Raw genomic sequence first — 14,131 nt, 5'->3', positions numbered from 1 at the left:
TGAGCATACATCCTATCTATTTAGACAAAGCTACTCAACAAGAGAGCTTCTCATTGAGAGAGCCCATTAATGGCTCATATTCTCAATTGAGAGCTCATCTTAGTCTATCTTGAAGTTTATGAAGTTTTTTTAGTTTGTAGAAGCTTTATTTAAATTTGGTTTCTATTAGCATACTAACATTGCTCATATACAGTCACAACATGACATCATCAAGAGCATAGCAAAACACTTCAGTCCCATCAAGGCAACTGGAAAGTAACCCAAGTATAACTGATTGATGACTCAAAAATGGTTAAGTCAGGTAACTCAAATACATACACCTCAGCTTCACACAAGGAAAATGGAAAGTAATAACAACTAGTAAAAACATCCATATCATAGAGCACTCCATCACATTACCATGGTCAGGTTGAAAAAGATCGAGACCAAATCATCATAACATCACATTCAAAACCCTGAGCCTCTAGTAACAACCTAAATTGGCCACCACTAGAACAATCCCCAAAAACCCCAAAAGCAAAGATAGTAGAATAGTCGCATAGAAAACATAATCATCACATAGTTAGGTATGAATGATAATACATTGTTGAGTTAATATAAGGTTTTAAGTTCTAGTTTCATGTATGTCTCAAGTAATGAGTTTTCACAATTAGCCCTTACAATTAACCCATTGCTATATTTAAATGATTGCACAATTACCTTATAAAAAATCTAAGGATAATCTTTTATTTATTAAGTTATAAAAATGATCCTTAATGATTTTAAATAAAACAATTATGACTTTATTAAAATCATTATTTATAAATTTTTAACATCATTAATTAAACCCTCATTAATAACTTCCATCTAATTATCTAATTTTCATTATTAAATAATAAATTATATCATATTTAATCAATCTAAAAACTGTAGAATTAACATTTGATTATTTATTAAAATTTGTTAATAAACATTACTAATAAAACAATATTAATAATTAATAATTAATTATTAATTAAAACATTATATAAAATAATATTAAAATTTAATAATTTAAATATTATTAAAAAACATAATATTAAAAATGATATTAAAAAAAAATTAAACAATAAAACATTAAATAGCATTTTTTTAAAGCCTGCCGACTTATATCAAAAGCTCGCGGCTTGCTGCAGTCCTGCGGTGGCAGGTACTCGGTACTTGATGTTGTAGTACCTGCGACGTAGGTACTATCATGCAGAGCCGTGGCAGTGGGGGTGGGGTACGGGGTAATTCCCTCCCCCCTCCCGCATAGTTATATATATATATATATATATAAATAAAACAATTTCTATTTATTTTAAAATAATAATTCAAAGCCCCCCCCCAAAAATAATAATTTATTATTATTATGATTTTTTTAATTTTTTAATTATAAAAGATTACCATTTAATCTGATAGGAAAATAAATCGAACCAATCGAATTTTCATTCTAAGATTTTCATTTCCAAGATCACACATTTTTCCAAATTAAATTTCTCAATTCAATTGTAATTCAACCCAAAACCTGATTTAATCCAAGTTCCTTTTCTACTTACAAGTGAGGTTTTCTAAATAGTTTTCCAATCTAGATTTACAAACAAAATCAAATAGCAACAGATCTAGAACGAATAATTCACACATTCGAGAAGACAAGTTCTTACGATCATGAAGTAGACAGAACATATTAAATTTCTTAAATCATTTAGGGGCCAAAATACTAGACCCTACCTAAACCTGATGCTAATACACAATCCCCAAAACTGTAAGAGGACTCGCTTCTCTTCAATAACTTTCTTTTGAAAATCCTTCCTAGAATTCTCCTTCTCAAATTTTCTTACAAAAGTTCTTCCCCAAAAATCTTGTCTCCAAATTCCCGGTCCCTCAAAAATGAACCCCAAAGTTGTGATAAGGAGTTTTCTCCTCAAATCAGGGCACTAATTGTGCGTTTACCTGAGAGGACTCTTTGCTCAACTGAGTTAACTCTAAAATTAACTTGTATTAATCTTTGCTTTATCTTTTTAATGCATGTTAAATGAATTATTAAATAACTTTATTTAATTTTTCCACTTGACTTCTATTTTTAATCTTAATTACTTTTAAACCCATGCACGCTTTATGAAATTAAAATAATATTATTATTCTCACTTATTTTATCTTTTAATTAATTAATTTTATTTTCAACTCATGCTCGCATCATGCGATAGATAGAAACTTTTAATAATTTAATATCTTTTCCACTTTAATTTTATTTTAGAAACTTAATTGATAAAATATTTAATTAACTTAAATAACAATGATATTTAGCATTTATTTAGAAATGAACTCTAAATATATTATTATTAAATTAAATAAATATTATCACGTTCTAAATTTATCCTTAAACTTTTATCTCCAAATTCAATTCTTTTATTTAATTAATTTCTCAATTAATTTAAATATTAAAATATCATATTAATTTTCCATTAAATTAAATCATTAATTAATCTTTAAATTAAACTTAATTAATAGAAAATATGCTAAAGACTCATAAAGACAACATACAAAAACTCATCATAGCAAAACACATACTAGATTAAACAAAGGGTTATAATCACGAATTAATGTCATTCGACGCATTCGAAGGGTACTTGACTTAGATACTTGTCCTAATTTTTAATTAGGACAATGGCTTAAAGGTTTAGGATTTGGACTTAAGATTTATCTCCCCTCTCTTACCATTGAGATAATGCGATAGGGTATGCTCATCCTAGCAATTTAGGGAAGTCGATACTCAGTACCTGCAACCTGAATAAAGGCCACGCATGTACAGACACAATATTCTAAGCTAAACAAGCAATGGCAAGAAGTGGTTCATTGCGTAGATCCCGACTAGCAGGTGACTACGACTCCCTTCCCTAACCACATTAGAGACACCATACATAAAGAAAACACACACGCACACCATACACATGCAGTATGGGGTAAGTATCCATAAGAAAGCACATGAGATAATAAACCATCTAACTAATCATCATCGATAACTGAAAACACTGAATAATCATCATACATATATTAGATATAGAGTATCAAGTAATCTCACTATATAATAAACTAAATGTAAAACAATATCTAATAATCTAAAAGTAGTGCTACTAAACATCAAGTATAAAATTGGCCTAAAAGAGTTTGGCAATTAAAACAAAATGTCAACTAGGGGTAGGCACTACATCCACCCCCCCTAGACTTAAGCTTACTCTTGGAAGTGTACATGAACGATAAAACTAAGGGTCTCACTATGTGGGTCCCACAGGATCCTTTCCCCCGTAGGAGGATATGTCTCCACTGAGAACACTCTTTGGGATCTACCCATATCACCAACCGCAGGTTCTGAAGTTGTGGGTCTTTGATCCAAGGATTGAGGTTTCCTTTGAGGAAAATGAGACACCTTGTGTCTACATTGTCCACATATGAGACACTCTCCATCGAAGCTCCTTTGAACTTTAGGTGCACTAGACTACAAGAAACTACCCCCACTAGGATAAGGTTGAACACTCTGAGATGGTCGATCATACTGGTTGTGCTTGTTGCGATGAACCTTGTGATAGTTCCTAGCATTGGAACCATCACCACCACTATGTGCTGGAGGATAAGTTTCTTCCTGCTGCTGATTACCCCCAGAAGGAGATTTCCTATTGCCACCTACACCTTGATTACCCAGAGATGGCTGGTAACGCTGGTGGCACTTATTACACCATGCATTATGAGCTTGATGAGAGTTCATGCTGTTAGGTCTATGCTCAAGTCTTGCCTAAGGTGCTCTTTCTTGGTCATGAATAGGAGGTAGGCGATCAATGATGCTCTGCAACATTTACCTCAGATCAACCTCCTCAGAGACAACCTATTGCTCTTTATAGTTCTCTTCCTGATGCTCATTGACATGCTCTTCCCTATTCCCATCTTGGATAGGTTCTTCATAGATAGACCCATGGAAACTGAGAGCTCTATCTTGTCTATGGCCTTCACCATATTCTGGGCTATGGCTTATAATAGAAGATCTTGCCCCAAATACCATCCTACAATAATATCCAGATACAAGATGCTATCGTATACATACACATACTACTTTAAATCACTTAGAGCAATATGATTCTAGTTTAATAGTAAACCAAAAACCATATTGATCCAACATGCATCCTTTCTAACAAATACTGAAATAGATCACCTAAACTCTCTAAACAAGAACACCACACTACCTTAAAGCATAGGTAACAGATACATGTTTTACAAACAAGATAGTTTCAATTTTCAGTTTGCCTATAATTTTGGTTTAAGTATAATTTCAATTTTGAAGTCTAAGTATTGACGTATGAAAAATATACAACTAACAATTTAAGTTATGTTTTTAGTTCAACTAGCTTCAAGTTTCAGTTTGAGAAAGATACACATGATAGTTTTAAAGTTTTCATTTCTTTTCAACTAGTTCACACTAGTGGCATTCCAATATACCCAGAGCTCCCAATGTAGAAACTCAGGCTCTGATACTAGATGTAATGCCCCGCCAAGGGACCCAAAAGAATTAACCTAAAGTTTTACTAAGTTCGCTAAACATTTTTTTTTAAAAGTAAGAAATAATAGCATACACATCAAACACATAGTAGCAGAAGCAATAACATGTAATCATCAACAAACATACATAACAGGTTACATTCCTTAAGGATCCCAAGATGTTGAGTCACATTTAAAATTTAATTAATTCTAAGTCTAACAACTACTACATCCACATGAAAGAATAATAAGAAAGTCCAATGTCCATAATATACATTTGTTCTGAATGCCTCTTGGAAAATAAATTCAGAATGCTCAATCATCCACTATACATGTCATAGGGTATGAAAGGCTTAAAAGAATATACATAAGTAAAAATAGATATACATCATCCTCTTTGGATCCATGATACACCTGCAATAAAATAAATGAAACCATTTGCCATACATGACACATCCATACATCCATAATGATAAAAGGTCTATCATAAAATCTAACCATTCATCATAATAACCCATGAACAAAATGAAGGTAAATGCCATCCAAAAAAGCTCCAGTCACGGTGACCATGGACCGATCTCAATGGTAAGAGTAAAAAGCACTACCACCCGACCACATGGAACCTAAATGGTCCACTCCCACCACACTGAGGAGATAGTCTCTAGTCCCAAACATGATAACAAATCACATTAAACAAAGCACAAGTACTCTCTAAGTCTGGGAAATCTTAAAAGTACACTAACTCAAAGGTTCCAACATAGATAGACATCTAGACCCAGAGGCACAACAAAGACATGTAGGAAACCTACTATGCAAGTAGGAAAGTGTCATCGCAAAAGTCACACTGGAAGTTACCTGAGCAATCCCTTAGGAATCCCGAGTCCCCTGTGATCCAATGACCACTAGTATCCTCTCATACTGATGAGGCATACAACAGAATGCAAGGTCATAACCAAGCATTATCTCTACCCCATCCTAGTCTGTACTAGCACTCAAGGCATGGGAGAGCACATATAGTTATCTTATTAGGTTCATTTAAGTCAGTATTTAGGTGAGATTTTTTCACTTATTAAAACAACTTACAATGGGTTTCTCTAGGTAGCCTCTTAGGACCCCGACCCCCATTGCAAGCCACTTCCCAACACTACACATAGATAACCTACCCTAGGCTCATGAAATCACAAATCAAAGAATCATAATAAAATTGCCTCAGTCCTATACAAGCGACTGAAAACATCATAAATATAATCCACAATCATCACATCAGTTCTCCATGAGCAACTGAAAGCATCAAATAGTAATCATAATGATCACAACAAATCTCTATCAGCATCTAAAGACATCAATGATAAATCACAATATCCAATGGTTCTCCAATGAGCAGCCAGAAAGAATCCCAATAATAGAACACAAAACTGATCGAAGACTCCAAAATGGTCAAGTCAAACATGTCACAACATGACATCATCAAGAGCATAGCAAAACACTTAAGTCCCATCAAGGCAACTGGAAAGCAACCCAAGTATAAATGATCAATGACTCAAAAATGGTTAAGTCAGGTAACTCAAATACATACACCTCAACTTCACAAAATAAAACTGGAAAGCAATAACAACTAGTAAAAACATCCATATCATAGAGCACTCCATCACATTACCATGGTCGAGTTAAGAAAGATCAAGACCAAATCATCATAACATCACATTCACAACCTTGAGCCTCTGGTAACAACCTAAACTGGCCACCACTAGAACAATCCCCCAAAACTCCAAAAGCATAGATAATAGAATAGTCGCATAGAAAACATAATCATCACACAGTTAGGTATGAATGATAATACATTGTTGAGTTAATGTAAGGTTTTAAGTTCTAGTTTCATGTATGTCTCAAGTAATAAGTTTTCACAATTAGCCCTTACAATTAACCCATTGCTATATTTAAATGATTGCACAATTACCTTATAAGCAATCTAAGGATAATCTTTTATTTATTAAGTTATAAAAATGATCCTTAATGATTTTAAATAAAACAATTATGACTTTATTAAAATAGTTATTTATAAATTTTTAACATCATTAATTAAACCCTCGTTAATAACTTCCATCTAATTATCTAATTTTCGTTATTAAATAATAAATTATATCATATTTAATCAATCTAAAAACTATATAATTAAAATTTAATTATATATTAAAATTTGTTAATAAACATTATTGATAAAATAATATTAATAATTAATAATTAATTATTAATTAAAACATTATATAAAATAATATTAAAATTTAATAATTTAAATATTATTAAAAAAATGATTAAAAATGAAATTAAATTTTTCTTTTTAAAAAAAAATATTAAGCCTGGAAAAGTAAGTCAAACTTTGACTATTTAACACTTTTGCACTAGGAATCAAGCCTTAGTGTGTGATGTTTAAGCCGTTCCAGCCTGCAACGGCAGGTACTCGGTACCTAACGTCACAGTACTTATGACGTAGGTACTGTCGCGCAGAGCCGCGGTAGTGGGGGTGGGGTACGGGGTAATTCCCTCCCCCCCATAATTATATATATATATATATATTTATTTATTTATTTATATTTTTTAGTAAAACGATTCCTATTTATTTTAAAATAACAATTCAAAGCCCCCACCCAATAATAATAATTTTTTTATTATTATGATTTTTTAAAATTTAAATTCAAATTTTTAATTTATAAAAGATTACCATTTAATCTGATAGGAAAATAAATTGAACCAATCAAATTTTCATTCTAAGATTTTCATTTCCAAGATCACACATTTTTCCAAATTAAATTTCTCAATTCAATTCTAATTCAACCCAAAACCTAATTTAATCCAAGTTCCCTTTTTAATTATGAGTGAGGTTTTCTAAATAGTTTTCCAATCTAGATTTACAGACAAAATCAAATAGCAACAAATCTAGAATGAATAATTCACACTTTCAAGAAGACAAGTTCTTACAATCATGAAGTAGACAGAACATATTAAATTTCTTAAATCATTTAGGGGTCAAAATACCAGACCCTACCTGAACCTGATGCTAATACACAATCCCCAAAATTGTAAGAGGACTTGCTTCTCTTCAATAACTTTCTTCTGAAAATCCTTCCTAGAATTCTCCTTCTCAAATTTTCTTACAAAAGTTCTTCCCCAAAAATCTTGTCTCCAAATTCTTGGTCCCTCAAAAATGAACCCCAAAGTTGTGATAAGGAGTTTTCTCCTCAAATCGGGGCACTCATTGTGCGTTCACTCGAGAGGACTCTTTGCTCAACTGATTTAACTCTAAAATTAACTTGTATTAATCTTTACTTTATCTTTTTAATGCATGTTAAATGAATTATAAATAACTTTATTTAATTTTTCCACTTGACTTATATATTTAATCTTTATTACTTTTAAACCCATGCGCACTTTATGAAATTAAAATAACATTATTATTCCAACTTATTTTATCTTTTAATTAATTTATTTTATTTTCAACTCATGCTTGCATCATGCAATCTAGAAACTTTTAATAATTTAATATCTTTTCCACTTTAATTTTATTTTAGAAACTTAATTGATAAAATATTTAATTAACTTAAATAACAATAATATTTAACATTTATTTAGAAATGAACTCTAAATATATTATTATTAACTTAAATAAATATTATCACATTCTAAATTTATCCTTAAACTTTTATCTCCAAATTCAATTCTTTTATTTAATTAATTTCTCAATTAATTTAAATATTAAAATATCATATTAATTTTCCATTAAATTAAATCATTAATTAATTTTTAAATTAAACTTAATTAATAGAAAATACACTAAAGAATCATAAAGACAACATACAAAAACTCATCATAGCAAAACACATACTAAATTAAACAAAGGGTTATAATCATGAATTAACGTCATATAACGCATTCGAAGGGTACTTGACTCAGATACTTGTCCTAATTTTTAATTAGGACAATGGCTTAAAGGTTTAGGATTTGGACTTAAGATTTATCTCCCCTCTCTTACCATTGAGATAATGCGATAGGGTATGCTCATCCTGGCAATTCAGGGAAGTCGATACTCGGTACCTACAACCTGCATAAAATCTACGCATGTATAGACACAATATTCTAAGCTAAACAGGCAATGGTAGGAAGTGGTGCATCGTGTAGATCCTAACTAGCAGGTGACTAGGACTCCCTTCCTTAACCACATCAAAGAAACCATACATATAGAAAACAAACACACACACCATACACATGCAGTATGGGGTAAGTATCCATAAGAAAGAACATGTGATAATAAACCATCTAACTAATCATCATCGATAAATGAAAACACTGAATAATCATCATACATATATTAAATATAGAATACCAAGTAATCTCACTATATAATAAAATGAATGTAAAACAATATCTAATAATCTGAAAGTAATGCTACTAAACATCAAGTATAAAATTGGCCTAAAAGAGTTTGGCAATTAAAACAAAATGTGAACTATGGGCAGGCACTACAGGTTTACCATCTTTCAATTGTGTGTTCTAGGAGTAATTTTGTTATCTAGTCTACAGGTTGAAATTGTTTTTAAGAAAATGATTTTTCTAGTGTTTGGATTATTTCCACTATGCATTTCCTTTAGGATTTTGGTTGATTCCAACTGATCTACACATTTGAGTAATACTCCTTCAAGATTTCTCCACTAGAGTTTTCCATCTACAACAATGTACTTTATTTCTTGCATTTTCAATGATTTTTTTTCATTATCAATCATGCTAGGTGGAGTATCCATGGTTATAAGTAATGAATAACATTTGTGTACCATTCACATTTGTCCATATCACAAGTACAAGGGTAGTGATTCTCATCTACAAGATTAATGTGGTTAGCATCCATGTTAGATTGTGAATTAACTTTGCTAAACCTTGGCCTCATACCAATTTTTTGATTTGAAAATTTATGTTAAACTATTGTATTCTTCTTATCCACCTACATATTCTTCCTGATACATCTTTTTGAGAGAATACGTCCTTTACAACAACACTTGGGAACGTAACACCTAAAAGCCTTAACTATTTTTATTAAGGCATAAGCATGTTTCTCACTTATATCATAGTTATTCTTTGAAGCTTTAAAATATTTACTAAAGAATGCAATAGATTTTTCAAAACCCTCTTCATTTTCTTGAACTAATACTACTAAAGTTGTGTGAAAAGAAGAAAAAGAAAAGACACCCATTTTACCACTTCTCTATTTTTTAACATCTTAGATATTGGCCTACTAATCTCTCCAAAGTTTTCTATAAATCTTCTCAAGAAATTAACTTGACCAAAGACCAATTGGATTCCTTTGACTTTCTTAGGATTAGGGACTTTATCCATAGATGCAACTCTTTCTGGATCAAATATTACCCCATCCTTGGATACTATGTGGCTACTAAGTTTTCCCTCTATGACTCAAAATGTACATTTACTCATATTCAAGGAAACTCCATATTCTAGGGCTTTCATAAAGATTTTCTCCAAATTCTTACAATGGTATTCTACCATTTTAGAATATAGAGTTAGGCCATCTTAATAAAATACCATGAACTTGTCTATGTAATATGCAAAAGAAACATCCATGGCTCTTTGGAAAGTGGCCCCTACATTAATCAAGCCCATGGTGTTGTAAAAGTAGTCTTATACTAGCCAAATTTATACACGAACACTTGATTGTATCTTGAAAACCCATCCATCATGGACTTTAATTCAAAACCAATGACTTGTTGCAAAATAGTGTCCATGTTGGGTAAACCATAATTTTCCTTTAGAGAGGCAATATTGAGATTCCTAAATTCAACACATAGTCTAATATGTTCATTTTTCTTTCTAAGTAGCACCAAGTTTGAAACCTAAGTAGAATGTCTGATGGGCTTGATGATACCTCCATCTTTGAGTTTCATTACTTCTTCCTACATTTTTTGGGTCAAGGTGGGGTTTATAGGTCCCTATTTTTGCCTAAATGGCTTGACATTATCTATGAGGTGAATAAAATTCTTAAACATACCCTCTCTATATGCCTTTAGATCATTATAAGACCAAGTGAAAACATGTCTGGATTTTCTTAAGAAAAAAATCAATACTTCTTTATGGAAGGAGACAAATTTCTACCTATGTACACCTTCTTTAGAGATTCATTTGTTCCCAAATTGATCTCTTCTAATTCTTTAGGTTTTTTGTCCTTAATCTATGTTATGACTCTATCTTGGTTTTCAAAAACACTTTCCAAATACCATCAATCCTTTTGGAACCTTGTTGGTTTTTAGTTGCAAGATTTCTTGACCAAAAATAGTTTCTTTCCCATCCACAATCTCAACAAAGGAACTATAGTCTAACTCCTTCCCATGGTACTTGTCTTCACTTAGGATAAAATTTAGTATATCTTTTTCATCCTCAAATACTTGCCAATTATCTATGTTATCAAGAATAGAGGTCTATTTTGCACATTAATCTTTGAGACTCCAATGAAAGACACATCATTGAGTTTAATAGACACATTGGTGAGTAAATCAACCATTTTTGTTATTTTTCCTATCCATCCAAGTTATTTTAAATGTGTCAAATGTTTCCATTTCATCCCAAACAACATCACTATACTACCTCGCCCTTTTTTTCTTGGATGCATAAGTTTTCTTGATTTGAGACACCACCAATTTTGAATCACAAATTACATGTAACTTCTTAATCCCATGGTTAGTAGAAACTTTTAGTCCTAATAAGAGTGCCTCCTATTCTTCTACATTGTTGGTACATGTGAAATTTAAAGTGATGGAGTATCTAAATGTATTCTTTTCTCTTGAATAAAAAATATTGTCGCTCCAAACCCTTCCTTAGAACTAGCCCCATCAAAATACATAACCCAAAGACTTTGTGACCCAAGACACCTAGTTGCTTCTTGTGAAATCAATGGGACTATCTTCTTAGTTTCTAGAACAATGATTTCATCTCTAAAGGCATTTACATCAGTATCAAGGAAACATGTGGCATTATTATCAATATTGTCCTCAATGATATGAGTAACCCTAGGCTCCCTATTTACTTTGATGGCTTTGCAACTATGTGGAAAGTGGAAAAAGATAGGTCATATTATAAACTCACTCACATAGAATTGCTCCACTTCCTTGATAGTAACATACCATATTGGGGAGGAATATCAACTACTAGGACACTAATGGTTAAATGACTATTAGGGCATGCAACTAGTTTGTATGGTAGTCCATTGATAGTACCTATGACATGAACATCCCTTGAATCCATAGAACAACATCTAACCTACTTGGTGTCTACTTTAAAACCAAGGGATTCCATGATTTTGAAAGGAATAACAATGTTTGAGGCTCCTTTGTCAATCATTTAATTTTTAACAGTCTTTCCATTTATAATTAGACTAAGAAAGAATGGGTCAATATCCAATTACACTTGGGGTATTTGAGATATTACTCCCTTTTCTTATTTTTCTTTGGGTGTAACTTGTATTATTTTTCCTAATGATGACTCACTCTTAGTAGCATTACCATTCTCAATTCCTCCCAACCAAGATTGAACTTTTCTTTTATGTTCTTCTATTCTAAACATCTTAGATAGAGGAACCTTTACAATAATTTGTAAAAAAATAGATATCATATAAATAGGATCATAAATGAGATGTTTAATCTAAAATACCTTTACTTTCATGTCTTTGGAAAGTAAGATCCTCAACTTGTTTGACAACATCATGATTTATCTTGTTTTCTCCAACACATTCCTTTCTTGGACCTACATTTTAGGTTTGTAAACTCTTCTTAGGTTCTTAATTCTTAGACTTGACATCCTTGACCTTCAAAACCATTTGATATTTTTCTTTATTGTCATCTTTCATCTTATGGGTAAGATCTTTGATAAAAATGCTTAAAGCATTATAGACAATATTTTTCACTATTCTATTTCTTAAGTTGTAAGTTATATGATATTGGGAAATAATCTTACTCTTATCTTGTCAATTTATTTTGTAGATGATTTTCTAAAATTCATATGTCCTACTTCTAAAGTCATGTTGCATGTTTTGTCATCAATGTTGCTTCCATCATTTGAGAAAATCTGCTAATGATAGATGTGATAAGCATCTTTTTGATTATTTACATCTAATTTAGAATCTTATATATCTAATTCTTCACAATAACAATAGGAAGTGGTCATATAACAAGCTACATCATCATGATTCTTTTCTTCCTCTCCTTCAAATTGTGATTGTTGGGTTGTAGAGAATGACTAAGCCATTTCACAATATTAAAAAGAATGGGGGGATTGTCAAACCATACTACAGGGAATTCCCTCAACCATATTTACATAATTCCTTTATAATGGATCTAACATAGTTTTCTCATTTGTATTTTGCACATGGTTATTGATAGGTTTTCCATCTTTCCATTATGTGTTATAGGGGTAATTTGGTAATCTAGTCTACCTATTAAAATTGTTGTTAAACTATGGCTTTTTACCAGTGTTTAGCTTATTTACATTTTTGACAGGAGGCTTCAAATTCTTCAAAAAGTTCAATACCAGATCCATGTTGTCTTCCTCAAGCTTCTTATTTGTACCAAGTTTGTCTCCTTCCTTCTTGTTACCTATGGGATTAAACAACTTAGGATCATCCCTTCTTCCTAACTTCCTAGATGCTCTCCTATTCTTTTCAATATTTACAATTATATTAAAATCATCCCTCAATGTTTTAGGATCCTTGTATCTTAGTATATATGTTATTTTCATATCAAATGCATTAAATTAGGAAGTCAAGAACACATTCTCACCTAATCTCATAAGTTGAAATAACTTGTACATCCCTTTTTGGAATCTAACATTGAAATCAAATTTGAATTCATTATGATTCTTCCTGATATTATTAAATTCATTCAAGATAAAGCTGGCATTAGTGTTAAATCCACACTATTCCTTGAAACACTTTTCCAAATCAACCCATGAACCAATATTGTTATTTGGGAGTCTCCTAAACCAATCTCTAGCAACCTCTATGAGTTAGTGAACAAATAATTTCATAACAAAATCTACATGTTCCACCACATAGTTGTTCAACCTGTAAGTGAACTTTCTAAGGTGTTCCTCAGCACTAATGACATCATTTCTAGAAAAAAATGTGACTTTATCCCTTAACTCATTTAGGATGGGATGGGGGGAACTAGGATACCTACACAAGACGTTTTCTTATACTTTTCTATATAAATGGGCCTCTTTTTGAGATCCTAAGATAATTGAAGAAGTAGATCCAACAACTTGGGTTTGCACAAATATTTTTCCTTATTGTTCTATAGTTAGCTGACCAGTTATGGTGGAAGAAAAAGCTGGTATTGATTGGGAAATTCCCTAACTACTTGTCATAGGACCACATATAAGGATAGAGAATACACTTTGTGAGCTCTAGTTTTTCCTTGTTGTTAGGCCAGAGGTAGATTTTAGAAATTGGATTTTTTTCTACTACTTGAGCTTCACTTTCAACCTTCTCCAATTCCTTTGCCAAATCTTCTCTTTCCTTCTTATCTTTTTCCAATTCTAAACCAATTCTAAACCAATT

Source organism: Cupressus sempervirens, chromosome 3 (assembly GCF_028749045.1).
Source record: "Cupressus sempervirens isolate cs-2001-9-10 chromosome 3, ASM2874904v1, whole genome shotgun sequence".
Classification (NCBI taxonomy): Eukaryota; Viridiplantae; Streptophyta; class Pinopsida; order Cupressales; family Cupressaceae; genus Cupressus; species Cupressus sempervirens.
Note: the sequence above shows the minus strand (reverse complement) of the source record.